The following is a 7,339-nucleotide window of genomic DNA, read 5'->3' on the forward strand; positions in this document are numbered from 1 at the left end:
CTGCAGCCTTGACCTGCTGGACTCCGGCGATCTTTCCACCTCAACCTTCCAAGTAGCTGGAACTACAGGCGCGCGCTACCACACCCAGCTAATTTTTTGATTTATTGTAGAGATGAGGTCTCGTCAAGTTGCCCAGGCAGGTCTCAAACCCGCGGGCTCAGGCAATCCACTCACCTCAGCTTCCCAAGGTGCGGGATTATAGGCTGAGCCACCGAGCCCAGCTTTGGCAAAAACTTTTAAGTCTCAAAGGATGAGAGAGCCTCCTTCATCTTCTTGGTCATAGTCGGTATGACATACATGTGGTCATTCACACACTTGGTCACACAACCATCCAGCTCTTACCTGAAGCTCTTCACTTCCTGCATCTATTAAATCTTTGGTTTTGTCACTGAAATGCATGGTGCACTGGGTCAGGCGTTCCTGGAACATCTCCCCCTTGTTGGTCACCAAATCCTGGGCTTGGGCTAGAAGCTCATGGCAGCGCTCGATGCACTTGCTGCATGGATGCCTGGCTGTCACCATAGTAGCTGAAACTGCACTGGAACATGAGGCCCTGCATCTTCTGGATGTTCTCTCTCTCCAGACTCTTCACCATGGTGTCCACCGCTGCTGCAGCTCTACCATGGCAACTCTGTGCTAGAAATCAAAATCTTTTACTTGCTAAATTTTGCTCTGGTGCAAAATTAACTTTGAAAATCTCAGTGTTTTCACTGAGTTTGGACTAATAACAGTGTCTGCCTCTTAGAATCATTGTAGATTCAGTGGGATAAGGTGGGCACCACCTGGTACAGTTCCCCGCTCAGTCATATCAGTCATTGTTCTCGTCATCACTTGTACTGACTCCATCCTACTCTTTCAATAATGACCTGTCACCTCCCAAGTCTTCACCCTGCTCCTCTCTGTCACCTCTCTGAGAATTCCCGGGTCCCTCCTGTTCCTTTGACATCATCGCCACCTCTCTGCAGCATTCATTGCACCATTGCTCATCGGGAGTCTTTGTATGGCTCAAGGTTGCTGACCACCTAGCTCTCCCCTTGTGACCATCACAGCTAATCAAATTGGCAACACAGCCATGAGTCACTCTACAGTCTAAGCACCAAGCTTCTAGTGGCCTTGACACAGCTCAGTCAATATCCTTTGCTGCTGCTCTGAAGGCCTATTGGGTTTGCTCTCACGTTTCAGCCAACTGGGAATGCTCTGAGTCCCCGAGGTGTATATTTCTCTGAACCTGTATTAGTTTTCTATTGCTGCTATAACAAATCACCCAAGCCTAGTGGCTTAAAATAATGCAAATTTATTCTCTTAAAGTTCTGGAAGTCAGAAGCCTAACATGTATTCTAAAATCAAGATGTCAGCAGGGCTATGTTTCTTTTGAAGGTGCTTGGGAAGAAGCCATTTCCCTCCCTACAAGCCACCTACATTCCTGGCTCATGGGCCCTTCTCCTTCTTCAAAGCCAACCGCCTGAGAGCTTCAAATCTCTCTCTGACTCTGACCCCTGCTTCTGTCATCCTGGCTTCTTCTGACTCCCCTGACTCCTAATGTTATTTCTGAGGACGCTTGTGATGACACCGGGCCCCCTGGATAATCCGAGATCATTTCTTCATTTCAAACTCCTTAACTGCATCCTTCATCAAATCTGCAAAATCCCTCTTGCCATGTAAGTTTCTGGGGATTAAAACACGGGCATCTTTAGTTGGGGGAGGAGCATTATTTTGCCTATGAGAGTGCCCCTCCTACAAAAAAGTCCTATGTAACACAAATGTTTTCTCATGTTACACATTTATAAGAGGCCAAGCCAGGATTCAAATGCAAGGTAGTCAGCCTCCCAAACCTTCACTTTTAACTGCCACACTCTATTTCCTCAAAAGAGAAATATTTTTTTCATCCTTGTACAATGAGAAACAAAGGCTTACAGGAGTTCAGTTGCTAGACTGAGGGTACAAAGTCATAGTACTGGATCTGAACACAAGTCTTACTCTCACCAAAGCTCATTTTCCAGTACTAGAAATACACCTGGCTGAGAAACAGGAGTCACCATAAGAGCCAACCAAAGCAGGATTCCCATCCAACTACTAACCAGGCCAGTCGCTGCTTAGCTTCTGAGATCAAATGAGATCGGATGCATTCAGGGTGGTATGTGTAGAGCCAAAGTAGGTCTTGCCTTGAAGTCCCTGGAATGAGTCACAGGCCTGATGACTCCACCAGGCTGAAGAGAGATTACCCATCATGCTCTGTTCTTCCCCATGGGCATTTATCTGGGCCACACTGGTGAGTGCGTGTCCTTAAGGCAGAGGTTCCCAACCACTCCCACTCCAACCCGTGGGCCTTTTAGGAACTGGGCTGCACAGCAGAAGAAGGTGAGCGAAGCTTCCTCTATACTTACAGCTGCTCCCCATGGCATCATGGCCTAAGCTCTGCCTCAGCAGAGCTGAAAAGTCAGCACTGAAAAGTCTGCTTCCATTTCCAGTACCTATCTTTGTGAGGCAGAGTAGTGACAGCAACTAAAATGAGATTACAGAGTAGACTTGACATAAGCAACACACCTCGAGTGTCACTGCCTCCCATCACTCCGAGATGGGACCATCTAGTTCAGCGGTCCCCAACTTTTTGGCATCAGGAACTGGTTTCATGGAAGACAATTTTTCCATGGAGGTAGGTGGGGTAGGGGGTGGGGATCATCAGGCATTAGCTTCTTAAAACACATGCACAACCTAGATCCCTCACATGTGCAGTTCACAGTAGGGTTCACACTCTTGTGAGAATCTAATTCCCTGCTGAGCTGACAGAGGCGAAGCTCTACTTGCCCTCTGCTCACTTTGTGTTGGTGCTGTGCAGCCCAGTTCCTAACAGGCCACTGACTCTGCCACCGGGAGATTGAGGACCTCTAGTCTAGCTGCAGGAAAACAAGCTCAGGGCTCCCACTGATTCTGCATTATGGTGAGTTGTATAATTATTTCTCTATACATTCCAAGGTAATAATAATAGAAATAAAGTACACCAAAAAATGTATTGCACTTGAATCATTCTAAAACTATCCTCCCTGCCCGCCCCATCCTTGGAAAAATTGTCTTCCACAAAACCAGCCCCTGATGCCTAAAAGGTTGGGGACCTCTGCTCTAAGGAGAGAAATCTAATTTAGCATGGTTAAATTAAGTTTAGCCCAAAGCTTCCTCCTTACCTCTTTAAGTTTGACCTAGAGGCTGCCCGTAGCTTTCCATATAGTGAACTATAACCCAGCTGGATGTGTCAACAGACTGCAATCTCCTCTTATGCCAAGCACCAAGTTTTGGCCAGTCAAAGGTGGCCAGCTATTCAAACTGGGTTTAAGTAAGGTAAATGATGAGCTGTAACCAATGTGGTCTTTTCTGTACTTTACTTTCATTTTCCATACCTCACTTTTCTTTTTCTGTCCATAAATCTTCTTCCACCACATGGCTGCACTGGAGTCTCTCTGAGCCTACTCTGATTTGGGAGGCTGCCCAATTCATGAATTGTTCTTTGCTCAGTTAAATTCTGTAAAATTGGCCGAGTTCGGTGGCTCAACCTGTTATCCCAGCACTTTGGGAGACCGAGGTGAGTGGTTCGAGACCAGCCCGGACAACTTGGCCAGACCTCGTCTCCACAAAAAAATAAAAAATTAGCCAGGAGTGGTAGCACGCGCCTATAGTTCTGGCTATTTGGAAGGCCGAGGTTGAAAGGATCCCCGGAGCCCAGCAGGTCGATGCTGGGATGGCGGTGAGCATGCCACTACACTCCAGCCTGAGCGATGGAGTGAGACTCCAACTCAAAATAAATAAAAAAATAGATTGATTAATTAATTAATTCTGTAAAATTTAATTTGTGTGAGTTATTTCCCCTTTACTAGCATTTTCAAAAGCCTTTTAATGGTGTATGCATGTCATTATACATGTGTCCAAACCCATGGAATGAACAACACCAAGAATGAACCTGAATGTAAACTATGGACTCTGGATGATAATGGTGTGTCAGTGTAGGGTCATCAGTTGTAACAAATGTGGTGGGAAATGTTGATAGTAGAGGAACTTTGCTAGTGTGGAGGATACGGCAAATATGGAAACTCTGTACTTTCCACTCGATTTTGCTGTGAACCTAAGTTTGCTCTAAAAAATAACACTTAAAAGCCTTTTAGGGGAATAATGATCTGAGAAATGTTCCAGAAAAGGTGGAGTATTACAGCATTAAACTGAAAGCCCTTTGAGAAAAGAGACCATAATATCTCTTAACTTTATATCCTGAGAGACCCACAAGTGCCTGCCACAGAGTGGGCACCACTAAAAAGGCCAAAGATTGGAAAGAAGCCAGACTTGTGGTGTTTCCCTCAATGACAGTGATTCCATTTGCAGTGGAACGGCTCTTTCCAGAACCCAGAGTAGATGTGGGAGACTGGAAACCAGCACTATTCAGTCCTGTGCCAAGTGCTTTAGGCTCCCAATAACCCTATGTGGCAAACATTAAGATTTCCATTTTAAAACTGAGGAGGAGGGGCTCAGAAAGGTTAAATAACTTGCCAAGGTACAGGGCAAAGGGTCTGAATTCAAATCTAGATTTGTGTGGATATAAAACTCATACCAGACTTTCTCCTCAAATGACATGAGAGGAGAAGTGTGGTTCTTTGTGTGTCTTCTGAGTTCTGGACTTGGAAAATAATGCAGAAAAATTAAGCTGCAAACCTAAGAAGGGTTTGCTGTTGAAAGCAACCTTGTATATTCATATAAAAGCCTTGGTGTCCCCAGGCCGGGCACGGTGGCTCACGCCTGTAATTCTAACACTGTGGGAGGCAGAGGCGAGAGGATTGCCTGAGCTCAGGGTTTCAAGACCAGCCTGATCAACATGGCAAGACCTCGTCTCTACAATCAATCAAAAAATCAGCCGGACATGGTGGGCATGCCTGTGGTTCCAGTTACATGGAAGGCTGAGTCCAGAAGGTTGAGGCTGTGGAGGCCATGAACATGCCACTACACTCCAGCCAGACTGGACCAAGCACTGGATGGAAAAGAGAGAGAAAAGAGAGAGATCCAGACATATGGACCTAGCAGGTGCCCATCTCTTTTTGAACTAAATTGGTTTCCTTCCCTGAGGACAAGTAACATAGAAAATATTTTTTGAGAAAACATTGGAGAGGGAAATTTGCCTTACAGAATTTCTAATTGTTGTGACTTTTTTTTCTCTCCCATAAAACTTCCTTTTGCGACCTTGGATGTAAGGAGTCAGTGCAGCAACATGGGTAGAGCAGAAAAACAGCATGTCCAATTCCAGCTTCACTCATGATCAGAGGTGCAGATTTTCTCTGTGTCTTCTTTTTTGTTGTCTATAAGACAGAGATGTAGGCTCTGCCTTATAGGCCTACTCTACAGAGAATGCACAGGAAACCTGAGTACATGACCTCGTGCAATGTGGGTCAGCAGTTTGCAATAATTTTGGTCTTCAGACCACTTTACCCTCTTAAAAATGATTGAGGACCCAAAGATTTTGTTTGTGTAGGTTCTATCAATATTTATCACACCAAACTAAAATTTATTTTTCCATGAAATTTGTAATTAAAATATTTATTTGGTTAGTAAAAAATCAATAATAAGCTTATCACATGCTAACATACACACAAAAGAAAAAAGTTTTTAAGAATGATAACTATGTTTTTGAGATTAAAAATGTTTATTTAAAAGAGTGACAGTTTTCCATTTTTGCATATCTCTTTAATGTCTCACATAAGAGAAGACAGTTGGGTTTCTGAATCTGTTTCTGCATTTAGCCTGTTGAGATATCACATAGCATGGAGCCTCTAGAAAATTCTACTGTATACTCATGAAAGAATAGGAGTGAAAAATAACATCTTAGCATATTATTCAAATACTTTTGACCTAGGCACTCCCTTAGCTGTAGTGATTACATTGTTTCCTGTGGATTTGTGAGTGGGAAGTCAGGGCCAGGCTGTGGCTGTATCTTGTCCCATTTTCTGGATGGGAAGTCCAGTTGGGAACACAGGACATTCTAGGAGCTGCTCTGGTCCTTGGAGAAAGTGTCTGATGTGAAGATAAGAGACGTTTTACTCAGCCTGTGGAGAACTTGACAGTAAATGGAGAAATCAATTAGGTGAATCCGACGTTGCACAGTTGGAACAAGTCTGAGATCACAGACCTTCTAATGTATGCCAAGGTGATGTCTATCTCCAACATACAAAATCAAGAAGTCATCAGAGAGCAGTAGGTACCAAACATTTTATTTCAAATTAACATAAAACCTGCCTTTCAATGACTTCCAAAATGTTTCATTTCCTTCCTTCTTCTGATGATGAGATGCATTTACTCTGTTTCCATCTCCTCCTCAGCCGATATCCGAGCCTGATGAATCCTGTGCTCACAAACTGCCCCTTCCTGCGGAGACCTGTGAGTCTCTTGTGGGGCTGAATTGCCCTGCGTCTGCCCAGCACAGCTCTCGGTACCCAGGTAGCACGAGAACTTTCCTAGGCTGTGTCCCTGGGTGTCTGTCAAGGTCTCTGTTATGTAGGTTGCCATATTCTTCTTCCTCTTCCTCCTCCTATGCTGTGCATCCCTGGGCTTCCCCTGTTACAAAGTCATCTCCCCTTGATAATTTGGATTCTCTCAGATCTCTTTTTAGTCCTCATTTCTTCTCAAGTACAGACTGAATCCTCCTCTCCATAGACTCACTGCTCTCGCCCAGTCTAAATCCACCTCTCCATTTAGACCCTTCTTTCTATCTTCCCATAACCTGAGTACCTGTCCTGGGCACTGAGGAGAGCAGTGAGCAAGCCTTCCTTCAGGGAACTTTCCATCTCTTTCTTTCCACACTGATATTTGGACTCTTTGTCTGCTGGTTTCTGCCTTTTTCCCAGAAACACTTTTATCTGGGGCAGATATGGAAAGAACACAGCTTTGCTTTGCATTTTGTCTTTGGCCTACATCTCCCCCTCCAAGGCTGTTTTGCCTCCCATTCCTCATTTTGTTCCAAGACTTTAAGATGTGAGCCAGCCATGAGCCATTGTTCTTCTTCAACCACACGTTCCATGCTATTATGAGGAAGCCGTGGCTCCCTGGCATCTTCCATGTGCTTATGCCAGCCCTGCCCCTCACGTGCTTATGCCAGCCCTGCCCCTCTCTGAAAGCAGAGAGATGGCAAGGCTGCAGATTTTGCAGGGTGGTGGCACCACAGGCTCTGCCTGAGTGAGGCCAGGGGCCCCTGAGGACTGGACTTGAGAAAAGAAGAGCCAGCATCTACAAGGGGAAACACCTGGGTAGTGGCTACTGCCAGCTTCAGCTCCCAGTCTTCCCACCCCCGAGCCCACTGCTTCCCACCCAAGCC

The 7,339-nt window shown here is 45.2% G+C and overlaps 1 pseudogene; it reads right to left on the reverse strand.

Annotated features, from left to right (window-relative positions):
• Positions 1-236: 236 nt before the first annotated feature.
• On the reverse strand, positions 237-601 carry LOC103259278 (annotated as a pseudogene).
• Positions 602-7,339: the final 6,738 nt, after the last annotated feature.

This window comes from Carlito syrichta, unplaced genomic scaffold, assembly GCF_000164805.1.
Source record: "Carlito syrichta isolate Samal-C Ts95f unplaced genomic scaffold, Tarsius_syrichta-2.0.1 Scaffold302582, whole genome shotgun sequence".
Lineage (NCBI taxonomy): Eukaryota > Metazoa > Chordata > Mammalia > Primates > Tarsiidae > Carlito > Carlito syrichta.